Source organism: Dipodomys merriami, unplaced genomic scaffold (genome assembly GCF_024711535.1).
Source record: "Dipodomys merriami isolate MVZ:Mamm:240054 unplaced genomic scaffold, mDipMer1.0.p SCAF_127, whole genome shotgun sequence".
Taxonomy (NCBI): domain Eukaryota; kingdom Metazoa; phylum Chordata; class Mammalia; order Rodentia; family Heteromyidae; genus Dipodomys; species Dipodomys merriami.
The window spans coordinates 3,585,298-3,608,372 of record NW_027202571.1 but is presented as its reverse complement, the minus strand read 5'-3'; the positions used below and the strand labels follow the sequence as shown (position 1 = coordinate 3,608,372).

The window sequence follows — 23,075 nt, the reverse complement described above, 5'->3', positions numbered from 1 at the left end:
TATACTGTATCCAAATGTAAGAGATGAGCTAAATACCTACCAATGGCTCAGAACTATAATCCTAACTACTCAGGAAGGTGAATTGTGAGGATTGTGGCTCAAAGCCAGCTTGTACCCTCAAGAGGAAGTTGTAGGACATAACTGTCCTTGAGAAGGTGGGAGGCCTTTGTGCAATGCCATTGTTGGAACCAGACAATAAGTTGACAATCAAGAATGGAGGCTATTAGGTAGAGAAGCAATTTATAAGATGCAGTGGTCCTCTAGAAAAACAGAGGATATTGAGCACTGTCCTAGTGGTTTCAAAAATGCCATGATAATGACCAGAGCAACCTCAAGCCCAACTGGAGTCCTTAGCAGCAGTCGTTGAGGCCTCTGAGCTAGAATGTCAATGCTGGCAGGCTGTGATTGGTCCACTTTTTCTTTGACTTCACTGGCCCAGACTCTGATTGGTCCATTTCCTCCATGAGATTACAATGCCTGGTTGTGATTGCTCCATTGTGTGAGTCCATGCAGGATATATAGGAAGACACTGTGCTCCAACCTCTGTCAGTAAACAGAGCTGGGAGCTCTTGCTTGATGACCCGCTGGACTGATTCAAGGCTAAATGAATTTTTGGTTGTGGGGACTGGTTGTCGTTTGGATTTTGGTATTTCTTTTACTATTTCTGGTTTGCCATTATTTTATTAAGTTTATTTTAGGTAGACTTGCTACCTGCCATCATAGTGGGAGGATGGAAGGACACAAAGAATCATCCTCAAGCTTCTTGAAGGAGGAGATCATCAAACAATACCAGATTAATGAGCTCATCGACAAAGGTACCTATGGACAAGTGAAGGTGGCCCATCCCCATGTCACAGAAAAGGACGTGGCATTTAAAATAGCCTGGAAGTGAGAGTCATCATCATTAGATAAAGAATGAGGTGGACATTTTTAAGACGGTATGGCACAAACACATCATCAGGTTGTACCAGGTGTTGGAGAAGGAAGAGTATGTATGTATCATCGTGGAACTGGCCACTAGGGGATACCTCCTGGGGTGGATCTGAATATCGTGCCGCCTGTATGAGGATGAAACCAGGAGGCTCATCACACAAATTCTAAGTGCTGCTCACTACCTACACCAAAACAGAATCACACACGAAGACCTTAAGTCCAACAACATCCTGTTGGACACCAAAGGCAATATCAATGTCAGTGGTTTTGGTCTGAGCATCTGACTCAACCTGGGGCAGTTGCTAACAAATGTATGTGGTGCTGTGCTATTCCACCCCTTGAAATGTTCCTGGAATTAAGCAATGATGTCCGGGAAGTGGCGCTGTAGCTCAAGTGGTAGAGCGCTCGCCTTGAGCTGAAGAGCTGAGGGACAGCGCCCAGGTCCAGAGTTCAAGCCCCACGACCGACAAAAAAAAAAAAAAAGAAAGAAATGATGTCCGGGTGCAGGTGGCTCACGCCTGTTATCCCAGCTATTCAGGAGACTTAGTTCTGAGGATCATGGTTCAAAGCCATCCCAGGCTGGCTCTACCCTCTGAGCAGACTCATACTGACACCAAAGACTAATTTGAAGAGGAGATGGCAGAGAATATATTTGGCTAGCAAAATAGCTACTATTCTTCTTAGAACAAGCTGCTGAATGTGGGCCCTGGAACAAAGCTGTTCTAGACAAAGGTGTGGAGAGCTCTAAGAGATATGAAAGATAACCTCACTTGAAAGCCAGAAGGCTGTTATTGGGATGAGAGAGATTTGTAGGGGGTCTACTAAAAAAAGTTGTAAGTGGGATCCAGGAATGGTTTGCTGTTTGCCCAGCAAGGCCCTCAATCCAGCCCAGAAGACAGGTGCACCAACTGCCTTAGGTTTCCTCAGGAGGGATTCCAGCCAAGGGACACCTAGTACTGCACTGATAAACTGGCATTGTAGTTATTAAAGCATGTAATTTTTGTGCATTGTATCAATTCCTAGCACATGCAAAATGACTTGAGCTCTATGATTTCTCTCACTTGAAATTATTAACATTAGCCTGTTACTCCTGAAAGTGGATCATTATAGCTCAGGAGGTGTGAATGTATATGTGACCATACAAAATGATGCTAACTGAAATGAAGACATAGAAACAACAGGTCTTCTTTTGTTTAGTTGTCAAGCTTGATGTAGCCAATATACTGTAGCTAGTTCTTTCTTCTTACTTTATATCATTTTTCTTTTCCTATTGGTTTTATTCATTGCAAATCCTGTCTTTGATTCTGGTACTCTGCATCCTGTATATGCATTTATCTGATTGGGGGAAGGGAAGGGAAATAACAAAATACTGAAAGAAGTACAAAAGGTGACCCATTGCAACAATGATACTCACAGGACACTATGGCAGAAATTAACTTTACAATGTAATGTGTGTGGGAGAAATGGAGGGAAGAGTCAGGGGGAGAAAAAAAAACTGCAGTACGTAACAATGTTCAATGAGAACTATAACTTACTCGTGTAAATGTAACCGCTCTGTACAGCATCTTTATAATGAAATAGATATTTAAAAATATAAAAATTGGATGGATGAGCAAGATGGCAAGGGGCAGTAGGAAAATGCCACAGCTCTCCCCAACCAAAAAGAGAGTCGTGTTCCAACGCTTAATCTCCCCCAAGAAACCGACAAGAACAAAAAGATGAACACTGAGAGAAAAACAGAAGGCAGGAAAAAAAAAGAGAGAAAAAGAATTTCAGAAAAGAGAAGCGCGAAGACCCCTTCCCCAACCTCTACTGGCCATGCAGCAATGCACCAAACCACACCCAGCCAGCCCGACAGGGGCTGCCAGACTCCCAGAGACACAGGGGTTTGTCTGCAGATCACCTGCTCAGAAGCAGCCTGAGGTACCGGTGTCAGACCCGCTGATCGCGACGAACTGAAGAAACCGCCAAGCCCAGAGCTTGCACAAAGATCCCAACCCCACCCCTCACTCTCTATCCGAGCAGAGAGCCTCATCCTGCCAAAGCAACTCGGCCCCATGGCAAGAATTACAGAGCTACACAGAGCCACAGAACACCAGAGCAGAATCCTGCAAGGAAATGGTGGTGATCCAGAGAACGCAATTGGAGACAAACCGCAGTGCTCAGTACCTGCAGATCACCTGTGCAGAAGTCGTCTAAAGTACCAGTGTCAGACCCGCCAACCGCAATGAACAGAGAAACCTCTGAGCCGGGAACTCAGCCTCTCGGCGGGAGTGCCAGAGCTACATGGGATGCCCACAGAAAACAAGGCAGAAGACCTGCAAAGAACTGATGCTGATCCAGAGAGTACAAACAGAGACATACCCCAGCGCTCAGAACCTGCATGGAGGCCCTTCCCCCATCCCTCAGGTGGAGGAAAGAGGTCCATCCTGCAGCTTGGACCCTAACAGCATCAATTGAGGCAGAGACAAAAGAGAAACTCACAGAGCCACCACCACCCAGCCCAGCCCACAACCACCTTAATTGAATTCTTGATTTCAACGGCAACCAATGATGTACATCACACAAAAAGAACAATTAGCACCTGGGTGAGTATCCCACAGTAGACAGTGTATGCCTTAAGAGAGAACAGAGCTGGTGGGAATCCCGCGACCCTGACTCAGACACCCTATCCCAACACCTGGACCACAGGACCCACTAAAACTGGGAAATGTTCTAGAGCTCTACCAGACTGTGAAGCACACTCAGCTCGCCAGGCTACAGCAAGCGCACCCCTGGTAGGGAGCTTAAATGCCCAAGCCAGGAACAGCACCTCTGGGTCCAGACACCCAACAGTGGAAGAAATTTGAGTACCCCAGGCTGCATAAACTAGGCAGGATACACAGCAGCATAGGTCCAACCGGCATGTCCCAGGCCGGGCACTGGCACCAGATCTGGGGATCCGGTGACTGGGCAACACAACCAACTCCTCCCAACTGAAGTAAGAAGCTGCATGTGCCTCAGCAGAGGGGAGAAAAACAGGGAACTGCGTCCCCTGGGAAGCACATCTGTGACAGCAAAGACCTGGGGGCTCAGGAAAGGAGAAGCCTAAACCCTACCAGAACCCAACCCATATATTCTAGGCTGGAAATTGAACAACACAAGCCACCAGCACCTGATAATAGTCAGGAGCTCTGCTGGTAAGGTTGCTCAGCAGTAGAGTACTTGTCTTGGGTGCATGAGGCCCTGGATCTGATTCCTCAGCACCACATAAGCAGAAAGAGACAGAAGAGCTTTGGCTTAAATGGTAGGGTATCAGTCTTGAGCTGAAGAGCTGAGGGACAGTGCCCAAACCCAGAGTTCAAGCCCACAACCCACCAAAAAAAATATCAGGAGCCCATAGCAAACTCCAGCATCTGGGACAGTGCATCCAGCACATCCAAACTCGCCAAGAGCACCTGTAGGAGCAATCTGGGCTGCTCAACTCTTCCAAAGACAGGAATTGCCAGTGATCTAAAACAGAGAACTGAGAACTCTATATGTGTCAGACCAGCAGCTGGAGGCCGGCCCTCAACAGAACCGAGATCAGGTACAGATTCTCTCTACCAGCAGAGAAACAGCAATCAAGAAAAGACAGACACCTATTGACCAAAACAAATTTTCAGATTAGTCTCCAATAATCCCTGAATCCCCATGCGAAAATCAGAAAAATCACAAGGGTTATCAACACCCAGGATAGCAAGCTATCCCCAAAAGCCAGCAGCCACCCAGGGGAGAGCCCTAGTGGGAGCAAAGCAGGAATGGAAGACAAAAGCTACATCCAAAATATGCTGGAGGCAATGACTCAGGAAATAAAGTGAGAAATAGACCAGAAAATTAAAGATCACAGGGATGAACTATCAAAAGAGATGCAGGATCTAAAACAGGAGGTACGCGCAAAAATAGAAGCAGCACACACCTCACTGAGAAGTGATATCAGTGCAAAAATAGAGGCAGTATACACTTCATTAAAAGGTGAGATCAGTACTTTGAGAGTGAACATCAAATCCATAAATGAGTCCATTTCTTCCATGCAAACCACAATGGAAGCCACAGTTAACAGAGTGAACGAAATGAAACGTAGAGTGTCAGATACAGAAGACAGGATACACCAACTGGACCAAAACATTACAGATGTGGAAAAATCACTTAAATTATGCCAAAGGGAAATTCAAGAGCAAGCAGATAGGGTCAAGAAATTTAACCTTGGTATAATTGGAATGGACGAAGGTGAGGAATATCAAAGCAAGGAAATGTTACACCTATTCAACAAAATAATCAGTGAAAATTTTCCCCATCTCAGAAAATAACATCTTACCTACATAACAGAAGCCTATAGAACACCTAGCAAGCAGGATCCCAGGAGAAACACTTCTAGACAAATTATAGTAAAAATGGTAGATCTGAATAATAAGGAAATGATCTTGCATGCAACAAAAATGAAAAAGGAGCTATACTACAATGGGAAAAAAATTAGGATCACTGCAGATTTCTCCACAGAAACACTGAATGCAAGAAAGGCCTGGGAAAGTAACATACGATCCCTGACAGCCAATAACTGTCAACCCAGACTGATATACACAGCAAAGCTAGCATTCACATTTGATGGAGAACTGAAAAATTTTAATAGCAAAGAAAAACTAAATGAATACATAAACATTAAGCCAGCATTACAAAGAATTCTAAGAGGGGGGACACAACCTGAAGAAAGCAACCAGAAACAGGGACCTGGACCCAGACAGACATCAATAAAAGTGTAACTGAGGAAGCACAGGAGGAAAGGAAAGAAGAAAACCTTAGGAAAATAGGGAATCACAGGGACCACAATGCATCTCTCTATACTATCTCTTAATAATAACGGGCTTACTTCACCAATCAAACGAAAAAGAACTGCAGATTGGCTCAGAAAACATGACCCATCAATCTGTTGACTTCAGGAGACCCACCTCTCAGCCAAACATACAAACTGTTACCTTCAGGAGACCCACCTCTCAGCCAAACATACAAACAAATTCAGAGTGAACGGCTGGAAACTGATCTGCCAGTCAAATTGACCCAGGAAGAAAGCAGGTGTAGCAATCCTGATATCTAACAAAATAAATTTTTCATTATAATCAATACAAAAAGACAACGACAGACTTTACATATTAGTACAGTGAACAATCAAAGAGGTGGATATTACTATCATCAACTTACATTAGTGCACCCAGATATGTTAAGCAAATACTCTCAAACTTACAGAATAAAATAGATCCCAATACGATAATACTAGTACACATTAACACCCCACTTTCTCCAAAGGACAGGTCTGCCAACCAGAGGATTGGCAAAGAAGCTACTGAATTAAATGAGGCCATACTTCAAGCGCAACTAACTGATATCTACTGAGTATTTCAACCTAAAAAACACAGTACACATTTTTCTCAGCAGCTCAAAGAACTTTCTCCAAAATAGACCATATCATAGTTCATGCAAGGAATTTAAGCAAATACAAGGGGATTGACACAATCCCCTGTATCCTATCTAACCACAGTGGAATGAAGCTAGTTCTCAATAACAAAGTATATTGCAGAAATTACTCAAAAACATGGAAATTGAACAATACACTTCTAAACAATGCCAGGGTAATGGAAGAGATTAAAGAAGAAATTAAAAAATTCCTACAACTCAATGAAAATGAAAACACCTCTAAAAGAAACTTTTGGGACACAGCAAAAGCAATCCTGAGGGGCAAATTTATTGCCCTCAGTGCCCACATCAAGAAAATAGAGACAGACCAAGTAAATAATCTCATGTTGCAATTAAAACAGCCAGAAAAACAAGAAAAAATGGAACCTAAAGTTACTAGATGGAGCCAGATACCCAAATTAAGAGCAGAGATTAACCAATTAGAAAACCAGAAAATTATAGCCAAATTTAACCAAATAAAAAGCTGGTTCTTTGAAAAAATAAATTAAATTGATGGACCGTTGGCAAGATTAATTAAAAAAAGAAGACAAGAAACCCATATTAACAGAATTAAGGATGCCATGGGAAAAATCACAACATGTACCCAACACATCAACAGAGCCAAGGTCAAGAATCACATGATTATCTCCACAGATTCAGAAAAGGCCTTTTGATAAAATTCAACATTCATTCATGCTAAAAGTTCCAGAGAAAATAGGAATAGAAGGAACATTTCTTTAAATAATAAAATCCATTTACGACAGACCAATAGCCAATATTATATTTAATGGGGAAAAGCTACAACCAATTCTCTTAAAATCCAGAAAAAGTCAAGGATTCCCACTGTCTCCACTCCTCTTCAACATAGTTCTGGAATCTTTAGCCAGGGCAACAAGGCAAGAAAAAGACATTAACGGGATCCGCATAGGGAAAGAAGAAGTTAAATTATCCCTTTTTGCAGATGACATGATACTATACCTTCAATATCCCAAAACTCCATCCCCAAACTCTTAGAAATCATATATCACTTCGGCAAAGAAGCAGGATACAAAATCAACCCACAAAATCAGTTGCCTTCCTGTCCACTTACAATGTACAAGCAGAAAAGGAAATAAAGGAAGCAACCCCATTCACAATAACCTCCCGAAAAATTAAATATTTAGGAATTAACCTAACCAAAGATGTAAAAGAACTATTGTATGAAAAGTATGAAAAGTTAAAGAAAAAAATTACAGAAGACACTAGGAAATGGAAAAACTTCCTATGCTCTTGGATAGACAGACTTAATATAGTGAAAATGGCAATACTGCAAAAATTTATATACAAATTCAATGCAATTCCTATTAAAATACCAAAGATGTACATCTGTGAAATACAGAAAACAGTCCCAAATTTCATATGGAATATCAAAAGAACTAGAATAGCCAAAACAGTTCTAGGAAATAAAGACAACATGGGAGAGATATCCATGCCGAACTTCAAACACTACTATAGAATTATAATAACAAAGACTGCATGTTACTGGCACAAAAACCTGAAGACAAGTAGAATAGAATAGAAGATCCAGAAATAAATACACATGCCTACAGTCAGCTGATATTTGACAAAGGAACAAAAGACATACAATGGAAGAAACACAGCCTCTTCAACCACTTGTGCTGGGAAAAATGGGCGGCCACATGCAGAAGACTAAAAGTGGGCCCCAGCCTATCACTATGCACCAACATCAACTCAAAATGTATTAAAGACCTTAACATCAAACCTGAATCTGTGAAACTACTGCAGGACAGAGTAAAAGGGACACTTGAACTTATAGGCACAGGAAGGAACTTCCTGCACAGAGTCCCAGGGTCACAACAAATTGGAGAGAGACTCTTCAAATGGGACTACCTTAAAATAAAAAGCTTCTGAACAGCTAAAGCTATCACAACCGTGCTAGAAAGACAACCAACTAATTGAGATAAAATATTTACCAGCAATATAACAGACAATGGGTTAATATCCAGTATATACAGGGAATTCAAGAAAATGATCTCTCCCAAGACTAAAAAAAAAATTACTAAATGTGCAAGGGAACTAAAGAGACTTCTCAGATGAGGAGATAAAAATGACAAAGAAACACATGAGGAAATGTTCAGCATCCCTCGTTGTGAAGGAAATGCAAATAAAAACAACCCTGAGATACTTCCTTACCCCAGTCAGAATGGCCCACAAGTCAGCCAACGACAAATGCTGGAGGAGATACAGAGAAAGAGGAACCCTATTACACTGCTGGTGGGAATGTACACTTATACAACCTCTTTGGAAAGCAGTCTGGAGGTTCCTCAAAAAGCTAATTATTGACCTCCTATAGGACCCAGTCATACCACTTCTAGGCATCTATTCTGAACAACAGGAACCAGTATACAAGGACACATGCACCTCCATGTTTATTGCAGCATTGTTCACAATAGCCAGGATATGGAAAAAACCCAGATGTCCCATCATAGATGAATGGATCCAAAAATTGTGGTATCTATACACAATGGAATATTATGCAGACATTAGAAAGGACAAAATAATAATGGCATTTGCATGGAAATGGATGGAGTTAGAAGAAATCATGTTGAGCGAGGTAAGCCAAGATCAAAGAGACAAATGGTACATGGTCTCCCTGATAAGTGGATATTAAATCCAAAATGTTAAGTGATACGACAAAATTAACAGGACTTAAGAAACAGAGAGCTTCCACTCATCTGGTTGAATCACAAGTAAATAACTCCATGCTGCTGATCACATGTATGGTATATATATGTACACTGGAGGGGATCCAGGAAGACAACACAGAACTAGAGTGAATCAGGGAAAAACATACAACAACGGGACCAATTAGCTGCACAGGACATTGACCAAAATGAACTAAGCAACTTAATGGCAGCAGTGGAAGGGAGGGAACAAATGAGAAAGAGGGAACAGCTGATGCTATGCAAAACAAAAGAAATGTACATACCACCCAATGTGGAAGAAATAACTTTATTGCAAAGCTCATAGAACTCATAAATGTTATAGACCATGATAGACAATTTGCTCCAGGAAAGATAGAATGTGTTTGTGAGTTTAACTGAGCATCACGATCCCACAATAGTTTGAAATTTGGGAAATTATGTAATCACTTAATCACAATAAAAAAACAAAAACAAAGGCTGAGCATCAGTTGTTCATGCCTATAATCTTAGCTACTCAGAAGCCTGAGATCTGAGGCTCATAGTTTGAAGCCAGCTGGGGCAGGAAAGTTCAGGAAACTTATTTCTGGTTAACCACCAGAAAGCATAAGTGGAGGTGTAACTCCAGTGTTAGAATTATAGTCTTGAGTGAAGAAGCAAAGGGAGAATGCCCTGGTCCTTGGTTCAAGTCCCATTTTAAAAAGTAAGAAAATAAAAGCATGCTAAACTTCTCAGGCATTTGGAAATATCATTCATTCTCTAATGATGAGGTGGGGGCTGGATGACTTATGTAAAACTTGCCTAGGCCAAGGACAAAAATAGACTTGGTAATTATAAAAGGCTATTCATAACCTAGTTGTTAAGATTCTTAAAAAGAATTGAATCTGAAAACTCTTGTAACTAAATAAAAAATAATATTTCTAGTTTAAAAAGCAGTGACATTAATCAAGATGTGTTGTATTCATAAACTGCTTTGAACAACTACTTAAAGATAATAATAATAATAATTAGTAGTAATAATAATAGTAAAAGGCCTAGGGGGAGACAGGCTTCCTGCAGCCTAAGAGGGTAAATTTTCTGGAACTACGGCCAGACACTTTTCCTTCTGTTTGTTCAAAATTGCAATGTGTGTTTTCTGAACATAATATACATATGATCATGAAGCCTGAAAAAAAAATTAACATGGCAAAAACTGCAATACTGACCCCCAAAAATTGAAAATGCAATACTCATCAAAATCCCAACAATATTCTTCAATTCAGTAGAGAAAACAATTCAACTTTAGTATGGAACTACTAAATTACAGATGAAACAGAAGACTTAGAAATGAACTCATGGGCCTATATTCATCTTACACACACACACACACACACACACACACACACATAATGGAATTCTATTCACTCATCTGAAAAGATGACTTTTCACTAGTCTTAAGGAAAATGAAAGGTTGGGGAAAATGATACTAAGAGAAAAGAGAAAGGAATGCAGACTCTGAGCAATATAGGTTTCATGGATTCATTCATAGTAGCTAGAAGGTGCCCACAAATCTACAAGTAAACAAGACAGATTATTCCTCGTCCCAGATAGAATGACGTTTATCAAGAAACTAACAATAGTAAATGCTGGCATGGATGTAGCCAATTGGGAACTCTATTACACTGTTGGTGGGAAATTAAACTTGTTCAACCATTGTGGAATGCAGTACTGAGTTTCCTGAAAAGACTAAACATAGATCTCTTTTAAGACTCAGTAATTCCCCTCATGGGCAGTAATCCAACAAGCTCACATGAAAGCTACCAGCATAACCGTGTTCAGGGCCCAGGCCCAGAGTTTAAGGACTGGAAAAAATGTTACCATAGTTGTTTTTTTTTCCCCCAAATATGAACCATTTGCCATAAGATACCAAAACATGCCGGGTGCTGGTGACTCAGGCCAGTAATCATAGCTACTCAGGGGACTAAGATCTGAGAATCACTGTTCAAAGCCAGCGTTGGCAGGAATGTCTGTGAGCCTCTCATCTCAAATAAACTGCTAGAAAACCGGACGTGGCACTGTGGCTCAAGCAGGAGAACACTCGCCTTGTCTTGTAGATGACAACGACAGAGCCCAAGCCCAGAGTTCAAGTCGCATGTTGGACAGAAAAAAAAAAAGATACCAAATCATTCTATTAGCAGTAGCTAGGTTAGGACTTAAATTTAGTGGGTGATAAAATGGCTTCTTTGTTGAATGATAGGAAAAGATGTAGGCAATCCAAGAAAAGGGAGATTTTTTGTTGTTGTTGGTCGAGGGGTTTGAAGTCTGGGCTTGGACACTGTCCCTGAGCTCTTCAACTCATGGTGAGTGCTCTACTTCTTGAGCCACAATGCCACTTCTGGTTTTCTCGTGGTTAACTGGACATAAGAGTCTCACAGACTTTCCTGCCCAGGCTGGTTTTGAATAGCAGTCCTCAGATCTCAGGTTCCTGAGTAGCTAGGATTACAGATGTAAGCCACTGGCACCAGGCTAAAAATGGGGATTTTTTAGAAAAGAAAATCCACTTCTTCACCTGTGTCAAAACCTCAGATATCACTATTAGAACATTTCATCCTCAAATCATTTCTTCAGATATCTGTTAATTTTCTCTTTTCCTTCATGTGGGAATACTGCGGTCAATATCATTTCAGCTGTGGTACTGGATCAATTGTATGGTAATTGCTAGCATCTAAATCAAGAACTGTTACAGGAAAAGAAATGAAACCCTCATTTGGAATAATTGTTTTCTCTTTTTATTACAAATCAGTGATTGATTACTTCCTAGTGTGATATTGGACGTCCAAACAGAGTGATGGCATTTTATTTCTCTTCAGCCTTCTCTCACATGTGGTCAAATATTTAAGAACACAAATATTTCCATTGATAATTCAATAGCTGACCTCTAAGAAAATGTGCATTTCTGGACTTTGCTCTCTTGTCCTTACATGTGCAGGGTTTCAATGATTTGTATGTTCTACAAGGAATTCTATTTTCCAATCTTTGTGTGACCAATTTTAGTCTCTCTGATCAGTCTTTCTGACTCTTTCTCTGGAGTCTCATTTCAGTCTGCCTCATAATATTAGTTATTAGCTAAATAATTTACAGAGGAGTCACATTTGCGTGAGCAAGGTAATGAGCAAGGTAAAAAAAAAAATTGTTACCTCCTCCTTTATTTTTCCCCTACCATCCTTTCCCTCCCAGCTACATAAGTACACAACCCTCCTCCATTACCCCACCTAAATTGTAAAGTTCATTTTTCAACGTAATGTCTTGTGTATCTCATGGTTACAATGTGTCAACCTGTACCCCTATTTAAGCATTTTGTTTTCTTTCTTTCCCCTCCACAAATTAGAGGAGCGTATATAGAAGATGTAGGCGCACCAACTTCAAATACAGTGAAAACAGGAATTATAGCAGGAGAGAGGAACATATAAAGAAACAAAAAAATCACATCGCACATTATACATATGTTAGAAACAATAGCAAGAAAGAAAAAACCACTTGTGTCCCTATCTTGGGGTTCATGTCCCTTAACATCATCCTTTCTGGTCATATGCAGATAGCTTTTGACCTTTTCTTCTTAACCCAGACAAATATTAGTTATTGAAAATTAGGGAAACCATGGGACCAATGTTAATTTGGACGTGGCTTACTTCACTTAATATAAGTTTTTCCAAGACTTTCCAGTTACTAACAAATGGGGCAACGTTATTCTTTCTGATGGAGGCATAGAATTCCATTGTGTATATATATCACATTTTCTTGATCCATTCATCTGCTAAGGTATTGGGGTTGGTTCCATATATTAGCTATCTTAAAGAATGCAGCAATAAACATAGTTGTGCTGGTAGCTTTAGTATGGTCTTCTTTGTGATCATTTGGGTAAATGTCCCAAAGTGGGATTGCTGGGTCATAGGGGAGCTCTATGTGGAGTTTTTTGAGGAACCTCCATACTACTTTCCAAAGTGGTTGAATAAGTTTTGTACTCCCACCAAGAATGCAGTATGGTTCCCTGGTGGCCACATCCCCTCCAGCATCTGTTGTAAAAGTATGGAATGCTTCAGAAATTTGTCTGTCATCCTTGTACATGAGCCACGCTAATCTTCTCTGAAATGTTCCAATGTTTCTGCTATGCATTTCATTTTGTACTCCTGAACTTGGCGAGTGATTTTAGGTGTGTCTACAACAGTAGAATCAGCATAAATCAAGCCAGCATTTCTTCATTGAAGATACAAGGAAAGGACACAGGTTGCCACATTGTAACAATGAAATATACAAGACACTCTATGGGGGGGGTGGAGCGACATGTTGGGGAGGTATGAAGGGGCGGAATGGTAGGGGAAAGACAAAGGAGGGGCTAACAATGTTCAATAAGAAAGGGACTAATTACCTTACTTACGTAACTGTAACCCCTCTGCACAGGGACTTTACAATAAAAATATAAATTGAAAAGATACAAGGAAAACTTCTGTACTTATAGGAAGTTGTATTTGTCACACAATATCAGCAAGGTATTGGTTTTAGGACCACAAGCATATTAAAATTTTGGATGCTCAAATTCTCTACATAAACACAGTATATTATTTCCATTAGAATCTGCCCACAACCTAGTGCAGGGTAATTGCTAAGAAAATTTTTACTACATTCTATGTTTGTAATGAAAAATAAAATTATATGCACTATTGACTGATACCATTTTTTTCAGATAATTTATTTATTGTGAAAATATCGTACAGAGGGGATTTTATTACATGGGCAAGGTAATGAATATATATACATATATGTATATTCATATATATACATATATACATATACATATATATAATGTTTTAAAATCAAAATATTTTACATCCTTTTTAAAAATTTTTTATCATGAAAATACCATACAGAGTTGTTACAATTACAGAGGAAAGGTAATGAGTACATTTTTATCAAGCATTATTGCTTCCTCCTTGGTTTCCCCTTCCCTTCATATCTTCCACCACCCCCCAACCCCTCCCCGACCTGCCCGAAGTTGTAAAGTTCGAATTTCAGCATAACGACTTGTACATCTCATTGCTGCAATGGGTCCACCGGTATCCCTATTTGCTTTTGCCCTTCCCATCCACAAACTATATCAGTATCAAATACAATGAAAGCCGGGCTTATACCGTGGGGGAGGGACATAGAACACAAAAAAGCAATCATCTTATGAATATGTTTGAAACAAATACAAGAAGGAAAAAAATATGAATATCTATATTGGGGTACATTTCACGTAAAATCAACTTATCTGACCTTTTCTGCTTGTTTCAGACATACACTAGTTATTGCAAATAAGGGAAACCATGGGACCTATGTTTCTTTGGGCCTGGCTTTCTTCACTTAATATACTTTTTCCAAGTATTTCCAGTTCTTAACAAATGGGTCCATGTCATCCTTTCTGATGGAGGCATAGAATTAATTCCATTGTGTATATTTACCACATTTTCTTAATCCATTCATCTGCGGAGGGGCATCTGGATTGGTTCCACATCATAGCTCTCTTAAAGAATGCTGCAATAAACAGTTATGTTGGTAGCTTTAGTATAGTCTTGTTTGTTACCATTTGGGTAAATGCCAAAAATTGGGATTGCTGGGTCATGGGGGAGCTCAATGTGAAGTCATTAGAGGAACCTCCATACTTCAATAGATACAATCTATTCAACATCATACAACTATGTACTAATGGGTTAAGAACAGAAAAGAAGAATTTTGCAAACGAGAAGTTATTAGGTTTAGAGAGAAATGTGGGGGAAAGTAGGATTAGAGGGATGTGGTAGGTAAAAAGAGAGTGTATTTGACCAAGTCCTAATTTCAGAGAGGGAAATAGCTTGGGCAGAATTATTTGAGAGACTTAAAAAAAAAAGAGAAAATGGAAAAACAAAAATTTAAATATAAAAAGTGAAACAAAAAAATTATGAAAGGGTAAAGAAGTGATATTGAGAGAAGAAAAGCTAAAAAATAAAAGTTCTTAAAATTATATAGGTAGAAGGAGATAATACTACTTTTAAAGAATTTAAGCCTAAGAGGTTTTGAATTGAGTAATAAATTTCTGGGTTAAATATGTACACAGGGGAGATAAAGTCTAATAATCGATGACAGGTATGTATCTGAGGATGAGCAAAACAGCAATTCAGTCACCCAAAAAGAAGAAAGGGAAGAAAAAAATGAAAAAGAAAAAAAAGAAGAGAAAAAGAAAAAAGAAAAAAATGACCAAAAACTCAGTAGAGATTAAAACACACACAGACACACACAGACACACAGACACACACAGACACACAGACACACAGACACACAGACACACACACACACACACACACACACACACACACACACACACACACACACACACACACACACACACATACCTAAAATAAAAATTATGCGAGGACAAAAAAGATTAATAGAAAACAATTTTTAAAATATAATTTTAAAATTTTTAAAAATTAAAAATTAAAAAAGGTGGGGCTGGGAAGGTGGCTCAGTGGTAGAGCACTTGCCTTGCATGCTCGAGGCCCTGGGTTCAATTCCTCAGCCCCACATAAGCAAAAATAAAAAAGCCGGAAGTGGCTCTGTGGCTCAAGTGGTAGAGTGCTAGCCTTGAGCTAAAGAGCTGAGGGACAGCGCCCAGGCCCAGAGTTCAGGCCCCAGGACCGGACCAAAAAAAAAAAATTAAAAAAAGGTATAAAAAAGAGTTCTTTGATTGGGGAGGGGGGGGGGCTGCGTGCATTGGAAGATCTTTTATCTCCCTGGTGTCCTAACGAATCTCTTTGTGGAGTCTCAGGTCTGCTTGTGGTTACTGTCTGGTCTGTCTTGATTGGTTACTTAAGTCAGTTTGTTTGAGCAGGCAGAAAAATGCTCTGCTTTACCCAGGATTTTGTGATCCTCCTCCTCGCTAGTTCAGTGGGAGAGAGATCTGCTTTGATTATCACAAAAGAAGGAGATGGCAAAGAAGGAGATGGCTGTTTCTTCTAGTTTGGAGATGGTGTGATGAGGCTAGGTTCTGGGTAGAGTTGAGGCCTTTCACCAAACAGTAGCTTTTCCCTGAGGGGATAGCTTCTGATATACTCACAAAGCCCAGCCTACAGCCATTCTCAGGGTTTATGTATACTGAATTTCAATTGTTTTTCTAGGCTGCTGTAGGGAGGGGCAGCCTCTGGCTCTGTTTACCCAGAAGAAAGCCACACCTGTAGGGGCCTAGGATCCTCTGCTTGGGCTTGGTGACTTTCCCTTGGGTGGAGCTACGCCTGGAATGTCAGGTCAGGTTCCTGTGACCTGCTAAATGACTCCAGTTTTCTTCCAAGGCCTGAGTTGTTGCTAGCTCCTCAGCCAGGCCTCTGTCAGTATCAAAAATGGAGATCTCTGCTGCTGGGGGTGGGGAGAGGTGGACTTCCCTCCTTTGCTTCCTGAGAAGGAGTGAGGATGTCAGGGTTCTACTCACGCTGGAGTGTTGGTTCCGTGGTCATCTTTAGTCTGTGATCTGCAGGATGAAGATATTTGCTCCTTGTCAGTTCCTGCTGGTGTTGAGTAGAATCCACTAGCTCTCTGGGTCTGGTGCCTTTGTCCCGGACTCTCTGTGTTTATGTAGTGTGGCTATGGCCGCCACCACCACCGCCTTGGCACAGCTGCAAGCAAGTGCTCAGGTCTGTCTCATTGACTCAATTTTTACTCTCTGGCCAAACTCTCTGTACAGTGATAGCACACTTGGTGTGATTCTCTAGGCTAAGACTGTTCACTGGAACACTAAACTGCTATCTATACGAAAAATTGACAACCTCCAGCTTCATTTCCACAGTCTTCATTCAACATTCATGAGTATATTTCTTATCAAGCATTGTTGCCTGCTCCTTTGTTTCCCCTTCGAATCCCTTCAAATCACCCTCCTTCCTAATCCACCTCCCAGCCAAAGTTGTAAAGTTGATTTTTTGATGTAACATCTTGTACATCTTATTGTTGCAATTTGTCCAGCTGTATCCCTATTTAAACAGTTTCTTTTTGCCTTAGCCCTCCACAAATTATATCAACCTCAAATACAATGAAAGCAGGGGTTTTACCGTGGGGGAAGGACATACAAAGCAACAAAGAAATTATCTCATAAGTATGTTAGAAACAATTGCAAGAAAGAAAAACCATTTGATTCCTTATCTTGGAGTTTATTTCGCCTACCATCAACTTATCTGACCTTTTCTGCTTGTGTCAGGCATACTAGTTTATGCAAATAAAGGAAACCATGGTACCTATGTTTGTTTGGGCACAGCTTACTTCACTTAATATAATTTTTCCAAGTTTTTCCATTTCTTAACAAATGGGCAATGCCATTCTTTCTGATGAAGGCATAGAATTCCATTGTGTATATATACCACATTTTCTTGGTCCATTCATCTATGGTGGGACATCTGGGTTGGTTCCAAATCTTAGAGCTATGGTAAACAATGCTGCAATAAACATAGCTTTGCTGGTACCATTAGTGTGCTCTTTTTTGTGATCATTTGGGTAAATGCCCAAAAGTGGGATTGGTGGGTCATAGGGGAGCACTATGTGGAGTCTTTTGAGGACCCTCCACACTACTATCCAAAGTGGCTGAACAAGTTTACACTCCCACCAACAATGCAGTAGTGTTCCCTTCTGTCCACATCCCCTCTAGCATCTGTTGTTATTAGAGTTCTTCATTATAGCCATTCTAATTGGAGTGAGGTGGTATCACAATGTTGTTTGGCATTTCTCTTATGGTTAGGGAAGTTGAGCATTTCTTCATGTGTCTATTGACCATCCTTCTTTCTTCTTCAGCAAAGTTCCTCTGTTAGTCTATAGCCCACTTATTTATTGGGCAGTTGTTTCTTTGACGATTTATTGTTGGGGCATTTAATTTTCTTAGTTCCAGGTATATTGTAGATATGAGACCCTTGTCCGTTGTATGTTTAGTGAAGATCTTCTCCCAATCTGTGGGCTTTCTGGTGATCTTGCTAGCTATGTCCTTTGCCATGCAGAAGCTCTGCAATTCTATGCAATCCCATTTGTCCAACCTTTCTTTAATTTGTTGTGTTTCTGTTTCTCTTTTAAGAAAATTTTGGCCTGTGCCAAGGAGACCTAGGGTTTCACTTATTTCATCCTTTGAATTGTTTAGAGTGTCAGCTTTGACTCCGAGGTCTTTGATTGTGGAGCACCTGGGCAGTAAAGATGGCGCTGAGGGGGAGTTGTGTGGGAAGAGCCCAATTTGCTTTGCATTCCATGACTAACCATCCCGTGGAAGCTTAGGTGTATGATAAGGTTCCTCTTCCTCCCCTCCCATGCACACCTGGTCTTTTTTGCTTTAAAAAAGAGCTTGCTCTGAGTTAATAAATGAATTTCCTGCTTCACTTGACTCACTGCTGTGTCTGTTTGTCTCCCTGGCTAAGTGAGGCCGCGGAACAAGGGAGCAGCCGCATTTACCTTTCCTTGGACCCCATCCGTCTTTTGTGGGATGGACGAAGACCCAACATCTGTCACCCAACGTGGGGCTTGAAAGGAAAAGATACCGGCAGAGGCTAAGCAGTCTCACAGGGTAAGTGAAACCCTTAGTATGGGTAATGCTATTTCACAGAAGTAAGAGGAAGAGGCAGCATTAGGCCTAGCAGGAATAAAGGAGGACTTGAGAAGTGAGAAGGAAAAGGAATGGGTAAAATTCATCCAAGAATTCACTGAAACATGCACAGTGGAAATCAAAATGAGGGTGAAAGTTACCCCCTCTGACTCAGGTTCCCCGGATGGTCCTAGGTCCCCACCCTATTTCCCCGATTGAGGGAGAGGTACAGCGTCCTACGCAACCTGTGAGAAGGATCTGCAAGACCCGGACCCCTACCAACCTTCCATGGAGGGGTTGAGGGGTGGGGAAGTAACCTAATTGGAGGCCTACCCTGGAAAGGAAGGGCCACCCAGGACCCCGGACCCTGGGCCACAGGATTTGCTTCCCCAAGTGTATCTGGTAAATCTGGCCCATGGAATGGTATCCATGGGAAGCTAAAGATCTTAAAGAGCTCCACAAGGCAGTGGCGGAGGATGGTCCAAACTCTCCTTGGGCCCAGACTTTATTACAGGACATTGCTTATCACCCATGTGTCCCCAAGGACTGGCTGGATGTGGCCAAAGCCTTCCTCACTTGTTCTCAGTTTATTAAATGGTGAGCTTTCTTTAAGGAGGAATGCAGAGTGCGAGTGGAGAATAACTGGCAGGCTCAATCTGTGATACCTATTACTTATACCATGTTAAAAGGGATGGGGAATGGTACTCCACTGGCATCCAACATGCCGCAATACCTGGCCCATACCGTGACCAGGTGATGCAGGCAGGACTTGCCACATGGTTCAAACTGGATGATGGGCCCACTGAGTCCCTCATAGCAGGAGTTACACAAAAACCTGGTGAGCCTCTAGTTGAGTTTGTAGATGGAGTTGAACAGAGTATTAACCACAAGCTGCCAGCAGGGAACCTCCAAGATCAGTTTGTAAAGCTGCTGGTCTGGGAAGAGATGAATGCAGACCACCACATGGCCTGCATGGGATTGAGAGAGTGTTTTCTGAGAAGATGGCTGGTGGCCTCACAGGATGTGGGAATGCAACAGCACCAGTCCCAATCATAAGCTTTAGCTTTACATGCTCAGACATCTGCAATGACTGTGGCTATTACTCAGGCACTGGCAGCGCAAGGCCAAGGAACCCCAAGACCATCGGGGAGAGGGACTTGTTTTAAATGTGGGCAGGAGAGGCACTTTAAGAGGGACTATTCACAACAATCCTCTGCCAACTGGCCCGAGGGGTCCTAACCTCCCCCTACACCCTGATGCAGGGGCACTAAGGGATACCATTGGAAAAAGAATTGTGGATCCAAGTTTGATTTAGATAGGAAGCCCTACCTGGGTGGAGTGGTGGCCATTGATAAAACCTAAACTTGTAGCCCTCCACCTTCTGGTGGAGATAAACCTTGGGTACATATGCCCTTCTATGAGTCCTTGGAACACACCCATATTTGTTATTCAAAAGGCCTCTGGGGCTAGGTGTATGCTCCAAGATCTATGAAAGGTAAATGAAAAATGGAGCTAGTAGGCATCCCTAAGAGGTATGCCCTGGACTCCTGCTATACCTTCAGAATATACCTCGGTGTGATTGATATTAAAGATTGTTTTTTTCAATCCTCCTGCATCCAGATGACTGCAAAAAGTTTGCTTTCTCCATCACTTCTCTTAAGTTTTCCCTGCCTGATTGGAGGTTTGAATGGACGGTGCTGCCAGAGGGAATGGCAAATAACCTGGCCTTTTGCCAACAATACTTGTCCACACTTCTAGGGCCTGTGTTGGGTTCAGATACCTCCCTTGTGTTTGCCTACCCGAATGATATAATCGTGGGGCACCAAGACCTAGGACACCTGGAGGGCCTTCTGGCCCAGGTTCGCACCATATTAAGAAAGGGGGTCTTCACCATAGCACTCAATATGATTCAAAAGTTACCTCCTTTTAAGGTGCTCTGGTTCCACCTTACCTTGACTCAGGACAGTCTCCTTAAGCCTTTGCTGGATATTCCAACCTCTCTGACCTTAACCCAACTTCAGAGCCTTTTAGGGGAAATCAATTGGCTGTTGCCATGGGTGCCTGTCCCTAAAGATAGTGTGTGCCTTATTTGCCCTACTAAAAGGCAGGATGCACCAAGAAGTTATTACAATTACAGACAGCCATTGGGCAATATTTTTGCAGTTCCAAAAGCCCTGGATGAAGTTTTCCTGAAGAGGAATTCTATTTTTGAGCCCATTTCCCTTTGGTGGTTTGGAGGTGTTACATTGATTTCTGCAGTTTTAATTCAAAGGGGGGAGCCATTAGAGTGGGTTCACACTCCCCTGGGGGCACACCTCAGGTATAATCTCAGGCAGATCAACTTGCAGATGCTATCGTCAAGGGAAGGACCCAAGCCCAAAGGCATTATGGCCTTGAGCTTCACTGCAATGTTTTTCTTTTGGGGATGGCAGACATTGAGCAGCTCACTTAAGCCAATGCCTCATCTTGCTCTCTCCTTAGAGGGTTTCTAGGCCAAATTGACTCCCACCACAACTGGTTCCTTTGATTTTTTTAAAAAAAGAGTTGTAATAGTTATGAAGGAGTATCATAGTAATTTTGAATTGCATTTCTCTAATGACTTCTGTTCCCAAAGCTTAAGCCAGCATAGAAGTAGCATTAAACACAACTTTGTAAACCCACTGGCGATTTTCATGGATTTTGGAATACATGTCTATTCAGAATTTGTGCCCAGTTTTAAGCAAGTTTCTTGTTAATCTCATCTGTAATCTCTCTATACAAAATCAATAATTAATTCAATGTAGTAGAAAGGAAAAAATTAAGTATCTCCTAAAATTTTTCATTTTTCAATTATGTGATATTGCTTAAATCATTTTCTGTTTACACTTGAGATTATATAAATTAATTTATTTAGACCTTTTACAAGGTTATACGTATTTTATTTATTTTACATTGATTGATCTTTCCAAAGCCTGTGTGTTTAATTTTCCTTGGTGTATTTCAGTATCATGTACCTCATATTTCATAGTGAAGAATAAATGGAAGGAAGCAAACAAAAAAATACAGTTCCTCTCATCTGATGAAGCCTCTACAAGAATGAGGAAAGAGTTCATCCTTCTAAGGAGCTATTATAGGATATCAAAAAGTTAATTCATTCTAATAGGTCTTCATTATCTTTACAATGTAGCTTAAATGATTTAAAACACAATATACTGCTCAGATACTTATATGTTTTATCAGGTTTGTATATTTTCATATGGATTTCACCTCAGTTGTAATTCCTTCATTATTCTGTCCCTGATATTTTTACACTATCAAGACATAAGATCACCAGTTTGATTTAGAGCATGAGAAATTATCCATCTGGCTTCCTTGGAAGCAGTGCATATTCAATTGATAACATTATTTCTGGTTGCTCATTACATGTAATGGTTTCTGTAATACATATCACATTCTACGTAGTATTTAAAAATCTGCTTTGTTAACAATATTATATGGATAAAATTGGGGGAATAAACTCTTCCATCTCAGAACATTTTTATATGTTTTTAGTTGTAAAAGTACTGTACAGAGGGGTCACAGTTACAGACACACACACACACACACACACACACACACACACACACACACACACACACACACATTTTCTTGATCCATTCATGTACTGAGGGGCATCGGGTTGGTTCCATATCTTACCTATGGTAAATAATGCTGCAATAAACATAGTTGTGCTTGTAGTTTTAGTATGGTCTTGTTTCTGATCATTTGGGTGAATGCCCAAAAGAAGGATTGCTGCGTCATAGAGGATCTCTATGTGGAATCTTTTGAAGAACCTCCATTCTGCTTTTCAAAGGGGTTGACAAGTTTACACTCTCACCAAGAATTCAGTAGTGTTTACTTCTGGCCACATTCCCTCCAGCGTCTGTCATTGTAAAAATATTGAACGCTTCAGGAATTTGTGTGTTATCCTTCGAAGGAGCTATGCTCATCATCTCTGTATCATTCCAGGTTTAGGGTATGTGCTGCCAAATTGAGCACAGAACTTTTTTTTATATATAAAGTGTAATTGATTTTCTTAAATTAGACACTTCAACAAAAAGTAAATGCAAAAGAATGGTCATGAAATATTTATTTCTTACATAAGCACATATTTAAGAAGAAACTCAAAATTGATATGTCAAAAACAAAGTAACTCCAAATATTTGTGGTTCAAGAGATGTGTAGAAGGAGGACTTCAATTATTCTCTACAAGGCACCTGTCATAATGAACATTGCAGCAAGGGTTAAGGTTGTTAAAGTTTTAATGCTTTAAATGGGTTTAATTTTGGGAATTTGCTTAAATATGCTAAAATAGGGACTGTTTGGCAGGTCATAAAAATTTTCCATGAAGTAGTTAGGAT

The 23,075-nt window shown here is 40.7% G+C and overlaps 2 non-coding genes across 2 annotated transcripts; both read right to left on the bottom strand.

Annotated features, from left to right (window-relative positions):
- Positions 1-13,160: 13,160 nt before the first annotated feature.
- LOC138824151 (U6 spliceosomal RNA) lies at positions 13,161-13,264 on the bottom strand. Its single transcript, XR_011371026.1, has one exon. It is a non-coding gene; the product is annotated as a U6 spliceosomal RNA (small nuclear RNA).
- A 9,343-nt stretch (positions 13,265-22,607) lies between these two features.
- Positions 22,608-22,713, bottom strand: LOC138824145 (U6 spliceosomal RNA). The gene has a single exon (XR_011371023.1). It is a non-coding gene; the product is annotated as a U6 spliceosomal RNA (small nuclear RNA).
- Positions 22,714-23,075: the final 362 nt, after the last annotated feature.